Source organism: Schistocerca americana, chromosome 2, assembly GCF_021461395.2.
Source record: "Schistocerca americana isolate TAMUIC-IGC-003095 chromosome 2, iqSchAmer2.1, whole genome shotgun sequence".
Lineage (NCBI taxonomy): Eukaryota > Metazoa > Arthropoda > Insecta > Orthoptera > Acrididae > Schistocerca > Schistocerca americana.
Window position 1 is genome coordinate 668760591 of NC_060120.1, and position 18837 is coordinate 668779427.

Here is an 18837-nt window from a genome sequence, read left to right on the forward strand (position 1 = left end):
AGTCGTCCAGAAATTTACAAAGAACGAAGAGCTGTTCCAGCAGTGAGAATTTAAAAACAACATACACTTCAATGGTAGAGGAATAATATCTAGTGTATTTATACTTGTCATTCTGTTAATAGTCGAAAGAAAGGTGGGAGGGTGTGGGGGTGCAGATGTGCGTGCTATTGTACAGGGGTATTTTCCTAAATGGGGATGAATTGCAGGAAACGATCCGTGTGAGTGTAAGGAGTTAGAAAGGTCACATGGACAAATGGCCGGAAGTGAGTAACAAGGGAGGTACGCCCGCTTAAAGCTGGAGATAAAACATCCCTGACAGTGTGGGGCCGGCCGCAGTGGCCGTGCGGTTCTAGGCACTTCAGTCCGGAACCGCGTGACTGCTACGGTCGCAGGTTCGAATCCTGCCTCGGGCATGGATGTGTGTGATGTCTTTAGGTTAGTTAAGTTTAAGCAGTTCTAAGTTCTAGGGGACTGATGACCTCAGATGTTGAGTCCTATAGTGCTCAGAGCCATTTGAACAATTTGACAGTGTGAGAATGTTCCGTCCACACTAGTGTTTTAGTGTTTTGATGGCAGCTTAGCAGCAGCACTGTTTCAGCATCAACGTGTGGGCAAGGATTACTGGCGACTGCTTCGTTGGACCAGTTATGATCCCACAACGCCCCAATGGCGAGGCGTAATGACCGTGCCTCCCCTGCTTGAACACGTGCCTTCGGTAGTACGAAAAGTAACGTGGGTGAAATGCCTGGACTAGCAGGACAGAGCAGATTAGCTTGTGGAAGGGGGCCAAAATACGTTTTTGTCAGTTGCACTCAACATACAAACTGTATTTATCAACACACAATATTACAACAAGGATACAAAACACTCAAAACTTTAATCGACCTCCTTTGATTAACTTTAGATCGGCTGAGGGCCAGACTCAAAATCCAAGACAGACGGTCTAGCCAAGAAATTGAAATACAAGGTTCTTCTGAAGGTTTCACCCAAAATATTTTCTAAATCATCAATCTAAACAGGCTGAAATCCTTAGCAATTTTATTTTAATGGAACTTGGCTGGAGGCCACATATTAAACAATAAGAAAAGTTACAATCAAAAGGCAAAAGGCCTTATCTTAAAACATTTCATGCAAAATTTGGCTGAAGTTCCCATAGAAAAACATAAGAAGCTTATGCTTTAAGGGCAAGACAAGAACATAAATTTAAGAAATATTAAAACTCGGCTGAAAGCCACGTGTCAACAAAAAATGTTTAACGGCTTAAGACCTAGAAAAAGAGTTTCAATTTAAAAGGCAGAACATCTCGTGTAAAATTCGGCTGAAAGCCCCATAAAAAATAATAACAATCTCATGCCTTAAGGGCAAGACAAGAACATTAATTTAAGAGATACTGATACTCAGCTGAAGGCCACATATCAACCAAATAACTAAAACCCAATCACGGAAATTACTATCTAACATACGAGGAACGGCCCTCAGAAGTTTCCAAGGGTCGGCCTGAGATTGCAACACTAACTTAGGTGAGACAGGCAGCCTGTCCAACGACTTCTTAATCTGAAGGCAACCCAACCGAAAGACAGCTGACCGACCAATCAACAAAATCAGTTCAGCTCCACGCAACCAGCAACACCACCACCACAAGATTTCAATACAACGACACACAGAATATTGGCTCCAACAACGACCAACAACACCTCAGCTGTCGAACTACACGCCGCGCCAGACAGCAACAACACAGCGAGGAGAACACACAATTGAAAATTACGTCAACGACCAGGGCAGGCAACCGGAACGTCAACAGCCACAAGGCAGAAGATACCTCTGGTCAACTTCAATAACAGGGAATAAATTAAGTTAAACTCCACAGGAAGACGGCTGGAATCTTAGCTGACTTGATGCACACACCTTGTTGCTCGTGGGAACGTCGGGAAAGCGACAGCCAGGATCAAACGAAGAAATGTAAACAGTTGAGGTTCGATAGTAAGTTAAGTGAGGACTCAACTTTCATGTCCAAGATCGGTAGGAGACAAACTTCGTAGCACTCGCAAGCAGCACCTCACACTCCAACCGCGCGTGCACACCGCCAGCGGCCCCGGCCAGAGTATGTTCGACAGAGACTTCCTTGCTGCTCCACGCCAACTGACCCACTGGTAACACACCACCCAACCAGAAACTATATCCACCACATCAAAGATGAGCTTTGTCATGTTTAGATATAAGTTATTGCATTTGCTGCTGCTGTTTGCCAGGCATAGTGCTACTAAATTTCACTTTGTATTACTCTGTTAAGCTAGTTTTACTACTGATTTATTTTTCTTTTTGCTGCACTTTGGCTCATATTAGTGATAATGTTGCATTTGCTCTTCAAATTTAGATTTACTGCTGCTAGCTTTGCCAATTTGCATTTTTTTTTGTCCTTGCTGTTTGTGTTAATTTGTTATGTGCTGCTGCAGTGCCTCGTCCCTTGGTGTATATATCCGAGCTCAGTAGATTTAAGTTAGCTTAAGAGGGGGTAGACTATATAAGAAACTAGCTATGATGAATTGGAAGAAATGCATTGAGAAGCTATAAGAAAATGGTTTGGCCAAAAAAATAGTGTACAGTGGAGAAAACCAATTTTTGAAAGAGGATGTGAACAGAATACAGAAAGCATGCTTGGATAGGATTTTTTTGGTGGAAACAAATGCTGAAATAAGAGGAAAGATCTACAGAATGAAGTTTTGGGTTGGACTGCAGTACCAAATGTCATACTGAAAACAAACCCTGTCCTGTATTTTTGTGTTATTACACTGTGTTAATTTGTGTTTTTCTTGTCTTTATGTGTTTATTTAATAAGAGTTATGTTGTAGAATTTTTCTGATAATATGTTATTTACTTTGTAAAGATGTTTAGACATTATTTATTCTGTTTTGTTTCAATGCGCATATGGGAAATTAATGTTTAGAAAACTATTCTCATTATTTTATATATTTACTTGTGTCATAATTCCTGTAACACTGACGTATATGTTTATTTCTATTCTTTTGTAAAGCCTGTGTTACTACAAATGTTGTCTGTACTGTTATGTTCTTTAATTATGTATTTTGTACCTTTGTAATTGTATTCTTATTTTGTAAATTTATGATTGTATAGATACCAGTTATTCATATTAAGTTACATTTCACTGCACACGTTTCTGTTGGTCATAGTAATGCAAAATATGTGAGAAGTAGGGACTGTTAGTGCTCGCACGTGTGTTAATAATTCAGCAAGGGACTGGTTAGAAGCATTGCTGGTTCTAAGGACAATTACTAAAACTTTGTGAGTGCACAAGTGGTGGTTTATGGACTTGCTATATTGTCCGCAAGACTCTTCGATGGTGATTGTGGACCTGCACAGTCGCAACAGATGGCTGCTAGCCGTCTTCACAAGGACTACAGTGGGTCTGCATGTCTGGTGGCCCACCAATACCACTATTTCTACAAGGACTGCAGTGGGTCTGCACCTCTAGTGGCCCATCAATACTGTAATCTCTACCAGGAGTACAGTGGGTCTACTCTGAGATGACCTACCTACCAATATTCTTCAAATCTTCGACTGACTCTGCGGTGGGTTTGCTCTGTTGTGGTCCATTACCTGTCTGCATGTCAAGAGTCACCACTGTCTTTCCGTTGGAAGGACAACACTACTTCTTCAAGACTGCATGGAAATCCACTACTTCCGTGTGCATTTTCTTTTACTGCTCAGACTTTGAGAATAACACTGCAATTTTACTGTGATGAACGATCAGGACTGTCTTTATGGACTGTGAGAAAATTTTAGCTTTTGACCAACATTGTATTAATAAGTGTGTGCATTTGATTTCTTTGTTATTGTAACTGTGAAAAAATTTTAACAAATATGTATTGGCCAGTGCCCAAAACAATTTGTAAAATTTTTTGTGGGGAGCATGGGGGCTTTGTAAGTAGGCTGTTTAGTTTTTTATGTTGGTAACGCCACGTAGCGCTCTGAAAATCACTGGCTGTGCTGTGTGCAGTCTGTGGCTGGTTTGCATTGTTGTTGGCCATTGTAGTGTTGGGCAGCTGGATGTTAACAGCGCGTAGCGTTGCGCAGTTGGAGGTGAGCCGCCAGCAGTGGTGGATGTGAGGAGTGAGATGGCGGAGTTTTGATAGCGGATGATCTGGATATATATATATATATATATATATATATATATATATATATATATATATATATATATATACATATATATATTATATAATGACTTTTGAACACTATTAAGGTAAATACATTGTTTGTTCTCTATCAAAATCTTTCATTTGCTAACTATGCCTATCAGTAGTTAGTGCCTTCAGTAGTTTGAATCTTTTATTTAGTTGGCAGTAGTGGCGTTCGCTGTATTGCAGTAGTTCGAGTAACGAAGATTTTTGTGAGGTAAGTGATTTGTGAAACGTGTAGGTTAATGTTAGTCAGGGCCATTCTTTTGTAGGAATTATTGAAAGTCAGATTGCGTTGCGCTAAAAATATTGTGTGTCAGTTTAAGCACAGTCATGTAAAATTTTTCTAACCGAACGTTTCACTTGGCTTCAAAAAATGGTTCAAATGGCTCTGAGCACTATGGGACTTAACTTCCGAGGTCATTAGTCCCCTAGAACTTAGAACTACATGAACCTAACTAACCTAAGAACATCACACACATCCGTGCCCAAGGCAGGATTCGAACCTGCGATCGTAGCGGTCTCGCGGTTCCAGACTGTAGCGTCTAGAACCGCTCGGCCACCTCGGCCGGCTTCTTGGCTTCGCTGCACTTTCTATTTATTTTATTCCTGTGACTTACATTGACCAGCGGAAACATGACCACCGCCCATCACGAGAGTGAATGCCGTCTGGGGGCATTTCGGATCTTTCACGTGGCAAGGAAAGATTGTAGGCGAAGCAGAGACGATGGGCAAGAGGGCAAATCCACAGAGCTAAGCTACTTTGACAAAGGTCGAATTTTTATTGCTCGGCGCCTTTTAACGAACATGTCAGGAAGACGAAGATTGTCGGTTGTTCGCGTAATTCTGTAGAGTGACTGAAGAACGGTGAAACCACGATTAGGCAACAAGTTGATGGGCGTCCAAGTCTCATCACAGATCGCGGAGATCTGAGGCTTTCGCATTCTGTGAAGCAGGATAGGCGATGATCTCACAACAGAGTACAGGCACAAGTGTTTCGAAGCACACAATTCAATGCACCTGGGGGCCCACATCAGACAAAACCAACTTGTTCCAGTGTAACCCAACGACATAGTCAATCAGGATTGCAACAGGCATGAAATTAGCTCATCAGTGTAAGTCACAGGAATGAAATAAATAGGAAGCGCAGTGAAACCAAGACGAAATAACAGTCAGATGGGCTGAAACTAAAAGTGAAAATAACCTTCTGTCAAATTAAAAGCAAAGAAGTCAACAATGGAATACTAGAGAAATTCTACGGGTGCACATACAGACGAGAGCGAATAGGTCGAAGGTCTCTACGTGAGAGAAGAAATGTCTCATGACGTGGGAGTCGAGGGAGAAGACATAGGGGATCCAGCAAAAGGTTTTAAAAAAGCTTTGGAAGACTTTCGATCAAATAAGACGGAGAACATAGATAACATTCCTTCAGTTCAGCCTCAAGGTGTGGCCGGGATAGATGTTGTCGAGATACCTTTCCATGGAAATGAAAAAGTGAGCTGCAGAACCGTCGTGCATTACCCACATTACTTTTCGTACCACTGAAGACACGTGTTCGGACAGGGGAGGCAGGGTCAGTGGAATCGTTTCGCCCGATCATATGAATCACATTTATTGTTATACCAGATAGATGATAGTGTCCCGATATCGCGTCATCCTGGCTAACAGCTACTAGGAACATGAACCACACCACGGACGCAGGCCAGCGTTGCCAGTATTATGCTACCGGAGAGATTCAGCTGGCCTTCCACGGACGAGTCACAGTAATCGAAGCCAACATGACGGCTGTTAATTACGTAAATATTATTGAGGAGCTCCCGCATCTCTTTATGGATGATGTCTTTCCCAACACCGATACATCTTCCATCAGGATAACTGGCATAAGAGCGTGGGATAAGACCAGCATCGTGGTACAGTTCTTTGAGAAGCACGATATTGAACTTACGTTGATGTCTCAGTCACTAAATTTGCCTGATCTAAATAAAGGTAAACACATCCGGAACGCTATCAAACGCTAGCTCCGAAACAACAAACCACAATCCGGCCGGTGAGGCCGAGCGGTTCTAGGCGCTGCAGTCTGGAACCGCTCGACCGCTACGGTCGTAGGTTCGAATCCTGCCTCGGGCATGGATGCGTGTGATGTCCTTAGGTTAGTTAGGTTCTAGGGGACTGATGACCTCAGATGTTAAGTCCCATAGTGTTCAGAGCCATTTGAACCATTTGAACAAACCACAAGCCCGTAATTTACGGAAATTGCGTGAGCTGTGCTTAAACAAGAGGTCACGCTATTTCGATACTTCATATTGCTGTATTCTTGTCCTTCTCTGACCATTTATTACTTCCTTCTTCTTCGATCATTTGACGTATTTCAACTGCAACCCAAGGTTCCTTTCCTTGTACCAATACTTGCTCACCTTTCATGGTCGTCCATTTGCAGGTACGTCCACGCGCCTTCGAATCAGCTGCCTATTGTGGTACTCATTGACGCAGTATCCGGAACCTTAGAGAACTTCAAACGCACCTCATCGTACCTCTCTACTTCAGTATCCTGCTACTTTCCACACTGAGACTTGCGGACGATTCTCTTGAACTTACGACTACCCTTGATCGTCACTAAATTCTGATGTGTCTATATCTGCTCCTGAATGTACCTCTTTCCGCAATCTCTTTCTGACCGTGGTACAAACCATATGGAATCCTTCCGTGTCACCAGGTCTTTTCCTCTCCTCTAGTGTTTTTGTGCAGTGCACTCGCCGTTGGACACAATTACTGCAGAACTCACTGTTTTACCTCTTCCATTCCTACCACCGAGCCCACATTCTCTCGTAACTCTGTCTTCTGTTTCTGCTACAGCGTTCCAGTCACCCGTGATTATTTGTTTTTCATCTCTCTTTACATACCGGTACTGGACCACACGTTCAGTATCCTCATACAATAACTCTGCATCTCTTCGTCTTCTGTCTTAGAGATCGGCATGTACACATGAACTGCTTATGTTAACATTCATTTGCTGTCAATTAGTGATCAGAATAACTCTTTCGCTGAACTGTTCACAGTAATTCATTCTCTGCCCTACTCGAGTACGTTAAAAAACAAGTCTAAGATACCAAGCCACAAAAACACATAAACTTCTTTGAGAAAAGCCAGATTTATTTAAGAAGTTGTGAAATTTAACAATTCCAAATCAAAGTAAGAAAATGAGTACTAAACATTTAATATCTAAAATTCGAGAAAACTTCGGTTGAAGTTCGACAGCACATGGAGTTTCTGTATGAAAATAATTTTAATAAAGCACAGTATGAGTTCACGCTCTGCGACGGCGCGTTTAATAAGTTTCATCTGCACAAAAAGTCCACACATCTTTCCGTGATTTCTCTTTCTGCAGTCTTTTCCACGCCTGCTCTGTTAGAAAATAAATTAATGTTGCTCTACTGGATAGGCTGCAGCAGAACCAGACACACTTAGTGAATCTAAAGTGTGCATCAAGTTTTCCAGTATCAGGTTAACAGAGCTATTAACTGAAAGGTAGTTGTGAGTGAAAACGTCAATGGATTGCTACTTCTGGTATATAAAATACCGCCAATTGCGTGCTAATCTGAAGTTATAGTTTCTGCGTTCACAAGCAATCACAGGCACTCGTGACAGCCAGGTTATGGCGTAAAACCGAAAAGTTTATGAACGGATATTCTGTGCTTCTGAATATTAGCACCGTACTATACAAATGACTGTCTTGGAACGTTGAGGTTTTGGTTCCGATTTGTATAACACGCCACGCGGATTTTAGTTAATTTAAAAGTCACAGTTTACACAAAAACCCAGAATTTCGCGCATTCGCGTATCTCACTCGTTCTCGATTGTTTTTCGGCATTCCCCGGTCGAGTGTAAGTCATAATTCCGAGAAATTACAACCAATTTTCACAGTCCCTACATAATACACGCTGCCTACCGTTATAGTGGCCGAGCTCCGAAAAGTCACTAGATTCCACTAACAAGGGGAGGCCACGACGTTTGGAACGCGCATTTACTGCAACGTTCGCACACTCGTAGTACTCCATTAGGACAACAAAATGTGTAAGCAGTAGCGCGTACTTCTCAAGCGTTATTGAGAAACATCACAAGATAATTTCGTTCGTCAAATATATACCTGTCCGTGGCCACTTACACGAAGAAGCGTCGGTAGCCGACAGGTTAGCGTTCAAGCCCCGTAACCATTGCGTCGCTATCGAATCCCGTTCGTCAGTTTTTTTTATTTTCAACACGGTTATTTTCTTTACTATTTATATTACAATTGATGTAATAGGAAAAATACGTGTAATCGGATGAACTTTTATTAAATTTACGATGTTATTTGACAGTCTACAAATTTTTATTATCACAAATAATATAATTTACTATCGACTAGTAAACGACCAAACGCTTAAAGTGATACTGAAAATGCATGCTGCTTGTCCGTGTCTTCAAAATTGTTCGTAATCGAAAGAGAACGAGAAATTTCTTCTGGTAAAGACGCTAATAAAATACAGTCGATACTGCATGACCAATAAATGAGCGCCGATTGTGGTGTCACCGCCAGACACCACACTTGCTAGGTGGTAGCCTTTAAATCGGCCGCGGTCCATTAGTATACGCCGGACCCGCGTGTCGCCACTATCAGTGATTGCAGACCGAGCGCCGCCACACGGCAGGTCTAGAGAGGCGTCCTAGCACTCGCCCCAGTTGTACAGCCGACTTTGCTAGTGATGGTTCACTGACAATTACGCTCTCATTAGCCGAGACGATAGTTAGCATAGCCTTCAGCTACGTCATTTGCTACGACCTAGCAAGGCGCCATTGTCAATTCCTATTTATCTTGTGATGCATGTACAGTCAGACCGATGTTCACCAATTATGGATTAAAGTTAAGTATTCCTGAAGCTACGTACTTTTCTTGATAGTATAATTACTTTACCTGTCCCAGACCTCACGCCAGCCTGCGTGAGCTTAAACGCGTGCCTTTCGGCTTCCTCCAAACCCCGTGAATTGGCTGAAAATGTTAATGAGGTTTGCTTCACCACGGAAAACCTCAAAAGACCTTGCGTATGCGGCAACATAGCATTTATTCAATGTAGCTGGTGCCGCTCATAAATTTGGAGGTAACAAGTCGCTACGGGCTCCTTCCAGATATGAGGGATTTCTCAAATCACGGACAAGCATACATTTTCAGTATCAAAAAAATGGCTCTGAGCACTATGGGACTTAACTTCTGAGGTCATCAGTCCCTAGAACTTAGAACTACTTTAACCTAACTAACCTAAGGACATCACACACATCCATGCCCGTGGCAGGATTCGAACCTGCGACTGTAGCGCCTAGAACCGCTCGGCCACCCCGGCCGGGTTTTCAGTATCACTTTATGGGTTTGGTCTTTTACTAGTCGACAGTTATGAATATTATATTATTTGTGATAATAAAAGTTTGTAGCCTGCCAAATAACATTGTAAATTTAATAAAAGTTCATCTGATTACACGTATTTTTTTTTCATTATATCAATTGTAATACAAATAGTAAAGAAAGTGACTGTGTTGAAAATTAAAAAAAAAAAGAAACTGATGAACAGGACTCGATCCAGCCACCCAACGATCACGGGGCTTGAACGCTAACCACCCGGCTGCCAACGCTTCGAGATGTAAATGGGCACGCACAGGTATATATTTGACAACCGAAATTATCTTGTGATTTTTCTCAATAACACTTGAGAAGTACGCGCTACTGCTTACAGATTTTGTTGTCCTCATGGAGTACTAAGAGTGTGCGAACTTTGCACTAAATCCACGTTACAAATGTCGTGACCTCCCCTTGTAAGAACTTTCTTCGCGCCGGCCGGGGTGGCCGAGCGGTTCTAGGCGCTACAGTCTGGAACCGCGCGACCGCTACGGTCGCAGGTTCGAATCCTGCCTTGGGCATGGATGTGTGTGATGTCCTTAGGTTAGTTAGGTTTAAGTAGTTCTAAGTTCTAGGGGACTAATGACCTCACCAGTTAAGTCCCATAGTGCTCAGAGCCATTTGAACCATTTTGAACTTTCTTCGCAAAATAAGAGCGAATGTCTTGTTTTCTGATTGGCATAGGAACATCATAGCCAATCTCTTGCTATGAACCAATCACAACATAATATCTTTTCAGAGCGATTTATAAAATGAAGACATTTGGAAAACCCACAAATATACAAATAACTCTCCCTTTAAATAACTGCATTAACGTAAATTTTTTTGTGATTTTCCAATACTGCAAACTGACGAACAGCTCTGTAGAAAATGTTCCCCTGAGTATGTGACTCATTCATGCTGTCTAGGTACAGTTCTCACGCTAACATACGTCGTTGATTGGTATTATAATCGTCATTCTTATATTACGTTGCATTCAGACCTTCATTCACACTGGTAACTAAACGTGTTAAATCAGCGTAATTAACAGAAGTCATAATATTCGCAGAAGATAACATTCAGCTTTCAAACCACATTGTCTTGATTACTTGGGATTTCGTAGACTGAACGATAACGACATGGTTTGGCCGCGGCCGTTACTACTTGCGACTAGCTTAGAATACCCATCTGTCACGACACAGCCGTGACTCATCGTAGGTAAGAAGCTGCTTGCTACCGTAATAGTACTGTTATAGACCTGTATGATTCGCGCATTGAGGGTTCCATACAGATTTAATTATTTATAGAGGCATTTCTTCCATTCTCGGAATCGAGGATCTGATGATTTTTGCCTGTTTATCGACGTTGATGCTCGCAAGATATCGGTCCAGAGTGTCCAAGATATTCGAGAATGTTTCACTTTCAAATTTGAAGTCGGATAACAAATGACAAAACAAATATTTTTCGTGTGATATAATTACAAATTAACAAATTTCTCATTCCTTTCCTTTTCTTGTAGTGTGAAACCTTCCTTCTTGCTACACTTCATGATTTTACGTCAAGGGGAAATACCCTGCCTGTTTTAATGAGTGGGTTTGCGAGAGTAAAAATAGTTGACATGTTTTCTTTGCATTGATTTACAAGGACACCCTTGAGTACGAGGTCGCAAAAAGCCAATGATGTTTACGGCATTCGACGCCCCCACATATTGTCTACCGTGCAGCCACAAAATTGGTTGCTAATGGCAACGGAGGGGCGGGACTGGAGGTAACAGATAGTGGGCACATCATGAGGCTGCGGAGCGTAATTGAACTGCTTAGTCGACGAGCAACTCACAACAGTGCTACATTGCTAGGGTACTGAAACAAAGCAGAGTAATGGCAACGATAAGCAAAATAAACATTGCAGTAAATCTACAAGAACAGTTGACGACGTTCACAGTTCGTCAGAAAGGAAACTAATGAATTTAGCAGACTGAGGAACAAGTAGCAGATAAAATATTAACCTTTCTGCAAGATGAGTCAGTGCAATGTGCTGTGTCGTATACGCTCGATTGCACGGACAATGTACAAGAGGAATATAATGATGACATGTGCTTAAAAAGTGAAAGTGATTCTGAAACGGGTATCGAGCAATGTAAGACACTCGTTGTCCAAGGACGGAGTACTAAACATACTTTCGTGCAAGGAAGACCACCTGCTGCATAGTCAAAAAAAAAATTATGAAGAGATTTCAAATGAGATCGCAGTAATACGACCATGCGCACATATGAAAAACTACGGATTTTCAAGCCGTATTTTTTACGAAAACTGGTGTCTGCGAGTTTCTAGGACGCTCGATACAATTTACAGAGACCTACAACGTTATGCGCTTCAAACTGCGCGCGACGTAGGTTACAGTGACTTGAAGAGAAGCAGTGGATGGTTACATAACTTCAGACAGTGCTATGGAACTGGAAGACGTAAGATAATGATATTTCAAACAAAGCGTAAACTTGACAATGCACAGTAAACTGCGGAATCTGCCTGAAAATTTGTAGATGAAAGAAGCAAACTTATCCCATCATTTAGTATGGGATCTGTTGTCATCTCCGACCAGTGGGAATCTTAAGAGGAAATGCTCTGAAAGGAGCCCTGGAAATTAGAAGTACCAAGATAAATGTATCAAGATCACCTAACATCAATGGTTTAACGCATTCGTATACGATTATCCTGACTGTTAATATGGATAGTAAATTGGCTGGAAAGTTATTTATTGCACTGTGAGAAGTTGGAAGGGGCTGTGTCCACTCGATTCTTTCTCGTTTGCGTGATATTCTTAGGGTGTTGTTGTTGTTGTGGTCTTCAGTCCTCAGACTGGTTTGATGCAGCTCTCCATGCTACTCTATCCTGTGCAAGCTTTTTCATCTCCCAGTACCTACTGCAACCTACATCCTTCTGAATCTGCTTAGTGTATTCATCTCTTGGTCTCCCTCTACGATTTTTACCCTCCACGCTGCCCTCCAATACTAAATTAGTGATCCCTTGATGCCTCAGAACATGTCCTACCAACCGATCCCTTCTTCTGGTCAAGTTGTGCCACAAACTTCTCTTCTCCCCAGTCCTATTCAATACTTCCTCATTAGTTATGTGATCTACCCATCTAATCTTCAGCATTATTCTGTAGCACCACATTTCGAAAGCTTCTATTCTCTTCTTGTTCAAACTATTTATCGTCCATGTTTCACTTCCATACATGGCTACACTCGATACGAATACTTTCAGAAACGACTTCCTGACACTTAAATCAATACTGGATGTTAACAAATTTCTCTTCTTCAGAAACGCTTTCCTTGCCATTGCCAGCCTACATTTTATATCCTCTCTACTTCGACCATCATCAGTTATTTTGCTCCCCAAATAGCAAAACTCCTTTACTACTTTAAGTGCCTCATTTCCTAATCTAATTCCCCCAGCATCGCCCGAGTTAATTTCACTACATTCCATTATCCTTGTTTTGCTTTTGTTGATGTTCATCTTATATCCTGCTTTCAAGACACTGTCCATTCCATTCAACTGCTCTTCCAAGTCCTTTGCTGTCTCTGACAGAATTACAATGTCATCGGCGAACCTCAAAGTTTTTATTTCTTCTCCATGAATTTTAATACCTACTCCGAATTTTTCTTTTGTTTCCTTTACTGCTTGCTCAATATACAGATTGAACAACATCGGGGAGAGGCTACAACCCTGTCTTATTCCCTTCCCAACCACTGCTTCCCTTTCATGTCCCTCGACTCTTTAGGGTAGCAGGTAATATTCACGTCACAGCAAGCAAGAATGGAAAAATGGGCGTAAGAGAACTACAACAATGGTATGAGTACTGTTTTTGGCCAACGGCTGGTCAAAATATCTTGTTTTTACATCATTCCTGGTCTGCGTATAAAAAGCCTAGTCTTTAAGAGCAAACTATTCCTCCCGAGAAGTGTATGATATTGCAATTCGTACAACTTGGAAGCAGTGGACAAATTCAGCCTCTGAATGTTTGTTTTTCTGTGCCTACAAAATATGTTGTCGCACTATCTGGGGCTACGCCTTAAAGGATACCCAGTTTCAAGATAAGCTCCACGACAGACTGTTTCGAATTCGGTTGCACGCCATCACATTCCACCAGCTCTCATCACCACGTTACACCACTCGAATCTGTATGCATACTTTAAGAGTAGGTACCTAGCTGAACGTCCTGCACGATTTGTAACTCCCAAGGAGTTCGCCTCCGATCTTCATGGTGGGAATCTGTATGATCACGACAGTTCGCCGTTCTTCATCCTCTGTTCATTGAGCAAGTTAATGGTCTGTTTTGAAGTTTTCTTAAATGTCCACGTTGTGCACTTTGCGAAGAGTTCCATAGATGGTTGATCTGTGCACCTCACGATCACCCATTTTCTGTCGCCCTCCTGATGCACATGGTGAGTCATTAGCAGCTAATATTTTATCCTGTCATAACTGATAACACAAAATTTTCAAATGAGCGACATCGCACGCAGAGGGATCCTTGTTAGAACGTTAACATTTTTACGCCACCATAGGACTGTAGATCCCAGTACGCGACGTAGCTTTCAACTTGATACGTCTATCCATTTCCTTAGAAAAAGAGTACCTTAACAGACGTAGGGACAGGCATACAGTCGAATAACAAACAACAAAAATTTTTTTCGTGTGATATAATTACAAATTAGCAACTTCGGATTTTTCTCTTTACTTTTACTATGAAACCTTACTACTTTCCAAATTGCAAGGTTCCAAACGAACGGGAAGTGCCCTGTAGCTTTTGATGAGTAAGTTTGCGAGTATCAAAATAAGTAACATAAATGACCGTGACTTTTGATTGCATTCGCTTAGAAGCTACACTTTTTTAAAATCGCCAAGTGACTATAGTAGACCTTAACATGTGACATAAATTTCAACTTGATACGCCTACCCTTTCGTGAGAAAAAGAATTTGTCCTACAGGGGTTACGCTTTTACTGACTGACGTACAGAACCCTAAAAATACATGAAGAATTACTGAACATTTAGTTTACATATCAGTGAACACCTATAAGCACAGCACATCAGATCAACCAATGATCAGCTATTAAAGTATTTAAAATATACCCTTTAAATAAATCAGAGAAATATTATTGGAATTATTTAAGCAGATATAAATAATGCAGGATAATTACACAAAGATGTATAAGCAAGTTTTAAGCATTAGCGCCCACATAGCTTCAACTAAAACAGCGGGTAGTAACCCTGAGAACAAAAGAAGTTACGGAAAACCAGTATGAATAATACTATGAACTGTCAACAAGGCTCCAGCGCTACAAAGAATCTTAGCAACGTCAGTAAACCGTATAGGAACCCATAAATCCTTTACACAAAATGGGAGTTATCTCAAACCTAAACACATAGTATACAGAACCCTGCGGCACCACGGATAGCTCCGAATGAATGTTCGCATAGTCTGTACGCTAAGGCGATCACCAAATAAGTCCAAACAGCGACGATGACCACGGATCAGTAATCCACTTTGCCCGTGAAATTTGTAGACAGCAAATAGCAGACCATGTTTCTAGTCTGACTCCCACCAGCTCTGAGCAACGTACGTTTTGGGCGCGTAATTCGGTAGAATCAATACCCACACACACACCTACTCAACGTGATTTCAACCGATAGTGTCCTTTTCCCACACAATTGGCAGCTTGCCCCGTGTTGGGTTGCCAAGAAGGCGGTTGCTTAGCTACACAGCCAAAGATATTATGCCACGCTTTTGATTTCAATGAAATGATAATTAAATCAAGATCGTACGTTGCCGACAGGAGGGGACAGTTCAAAATGTGGGATCCCACCGGGACTCGAACCCGGGCTCTTCTGCTTACATGCTTACATAGGAGACGCTCTATCCAACTTTTTTTTTTTTTTTTTTTTCCGACTCGAACTTTCTTTTTTTTTTTTTTTTTTTTTTTTTTTTTTTTTTTTTTTTTAACGTTTGCGCCAATTTGTAATAAGAAAGAATGAACAAAGTGTATATCATTGCTAGGCTGCTGTAGCGCAATATAAGAAATGAAATGTCTTCTTGAGGTTTTTTTTTTTTTTGCCAAGTAGTAAACAGAAATTGTTATGGTGCACAAAAGACTATCATAATTGAAGGAAGGTTGCTCCGCTCGCTCCGCGAGAGAAGGGAAATGTGAAAGCGAAAATGGGAAAGAAAAAATGCCTTCTGCATTGGTGAGCATCTGAATAGTATCGTAAAATTGCGGCAAGTGCTAAAGTCCCAGGAAGCAAATGGGAGTCATACATACAGGTCACTGGCAACCTCTGCGATCCGAAAGATTGTATTTGAAGCATTTAACCGTTAATTATGATGTTCAGCATATTTCCAAATATCCTCCTGTAGTCACAGTGTTGTCTCATTTTAAAGTGTTCAATTTCTATGTAAGAATAATAGTCGAGGAAAGTAGCATGCCTATTCTGCATAATAAACGATGCTGTGTGGCCCATGATCCACGTTGCAGCGTTGTTTTTTGCTCGTGGATATCTCAGTTTTTGTGGCTGAATGATCTCTAAAAGATCTACACCACAGGGCGTCGTACGGTCTATCACCGACAATCGTTGACGAAGAAATGTAGTAATTTCTTCTGCATGTCCGCACGTGAACCTATGAAGAAGCGTATCGACCCTTCCGCATGCGTCACAGTTGGGCGTTGGATGAAGGCCAATTTTATGTAGCTTTTCATTCGTTGCTACTTTATCGTTGACTGTTAGATACCAGTCGGCTATGACGCGTGACGGTAACACGTCGCTGTGCACATTCCGCCATACTATACTCCAATGTGTATGTGGATGTTTTTCTTCGAGACGATTCCTGTGGTTTGTTGTCGTGAGAAGGCCATAAAGCTTCCTGTTCGTCAGGCTTCCGTTATCGCCGATGTTGTGTCGAATGTAGCTCATTTCCATGTAGTACAGTCGCACATGTCGGTAAGCAAGTGGAATGCCGGCGATATTAACGGGTGGGTCAAGGCTATGAGGCTTCCACCGCTGAATGAGGTTTGTGATGATACTGGTCCTCCGGGTACGGAACTCCTTCCTGATGCGATTTAGGAGCAGGGTGACACATTTTTTGTGTACTTTAATGAGGTTAAGGCCACCTTTGAACGAAGGTAAGGTTAAGGTATCGAATTGAACTTTGAAAATGTGCCCCCTAAAAAGAAACCAACATAACGCTTGTTGTATACTCTTGGCTAGATGGTCGGAGATGGGAAGAATTTGCGCCAAATAAGTCATCTTGCTCGTAATGGCGATCTCGATGGTCTTAACTTTCTGTAGTATGTTCAAGTCACGGTCGGAGTGAAGTATCAAAGCAGCACGTAATTTATTAAGCATGTGTGACCAGTTCTTCGTCAGGAATTTGTCTGGTTTGGCCTCAAAAGTAACACCGAGGGTTGTGTGAGAATCCTTGACCTTGCACCAGGTAACATGGGATATGTCTCCGATACCGCCACCGATCTGCAAAGCTGTGGTTTTAGTTCTATTGAGTATTGCTCCTGAAAGAAACGTGAATTTTTGTAAAAGAGTTCCCGCTGACAGAAGTTGTTGCGATGATGACACAGTTACGCATACATCGTCAGCATACGCAATGCATGGGATAGTGACAGACTGGACGCTAAGTCCGATCCCGCTATGCGCCAAGTTGTTCAGTAGCGGCTCCACTGCAATGGCGTACAAAATCATTGACAGAGGACATCCTTGGCGGACGGATTGCTCAATGGAAACTTCTTTTGTAAAATGGCCATTAATGAGAATCCGTGAAGAGGCGTTTGTAGTAAGTTTGCGAATTAATTCTATGAGATGAAGTCCAAAACCTAGTTTCTTCATGCTTTTAAAGAGGAAGTCATGACGTACACGGTCATAAGCCTTCTCAAAATCTAGAAAGATCAGAGCGCCCTGTCCTTTGGTTTCAGCATACGAACAGATGATGTCCCTCAAATCGCAGGCTGCTGAGATTGCACTTCGGCCTTGCACTGCACTGTACTGGTAACTGCCCAAAACCTTGTACATAACGGTTTGCATCCTTAGCTTAATCGATCTGGTGATGATTTTGAAGTCGGCATTCAGGAGTGTGATGGGTCGCATGTTTTCGACCTTCCTGCTGTTCCCTTTTTTCGGTAAGGGCAGGATGATACCTTCCGTAAATGCCTTGGGTATAACTTCCAGGTGCCAGAGTTCATTCGCGATCTCGAGGAGCGTCGGACCGAGGAGGTTCCAGTAACGCTGGTAAAACTCAGCGCTGAGACCGTCGGGTCCTGGTGACTTCCCTTTCTTTGCACTGTGGACCGCCAGTCGGATTTCGTCCTCTGTGAAAAGAGATTCCAGATTGGCAGTATCCTGTTGCGACAAGCGACAGCTCAAGGTCCTAAGAAAATCGTCGCACGAGTGTTCATCAACGGCTTGCTTCTTGTAGAGTTGACTATAATAGTCGTAGACGTGCGAGATGATGTCACGTTGCTTCGTGATGGCATTCTCAGCGTCATCAACAACGGCTTCAATCAACATGGCTTTACACCGTTTCGTCGTTCTCAGGATGTGGTACAGAGAGGCCCGTTCTTCGGCGGCAACGTCCTTGGGGTGGGCTCGCACGATGATGCCTTGCATTCGTTGGCGTTGTATCGCCGTGATTTTCGCTTTATATCGTTTGATCTTTATGTCGATATCGCCAGAAGGATTGTTAGCGCGACTGTACAGTTCTCTCAAACAGCGATAATAAAACTCAATAGTCTGTTTCTGCCAAAAGCTTTTTTGTCGGGCGTAACTCATGAGGGTGAGGCGTAATTTAGGCTTAGCACACTGAGTCCACCACTGGAGAGCGCTATCGTAACGACGTCGTTGCCGCTGGAGCTGTTGCCACGTCATGTTCACTTCCTCTTCAAGTTGGGCATCCTGCAGAAGGCTGACATTCAATTTCCAGTAGCCTTTCCCGCGGTATATTTGCTGGCGGCGTAGGTTAAGGTAACACTGATACGCACAATGGTCGGAGATGTTGACAGGAGCTATGTCACAGTTCACAGCGTGTCGCTGGAGGGCCTCGGACACATAGATCCTATCCAACCGACTGGCAGAATGACTAGTTACGAAGGTGTACGCTACCCGTTCACCGTGCAGTTGTTGCCATGTATCGTGAAGACGCATGCCATGAATTAAATGTTCAAGTTCGATACATCTGTTCG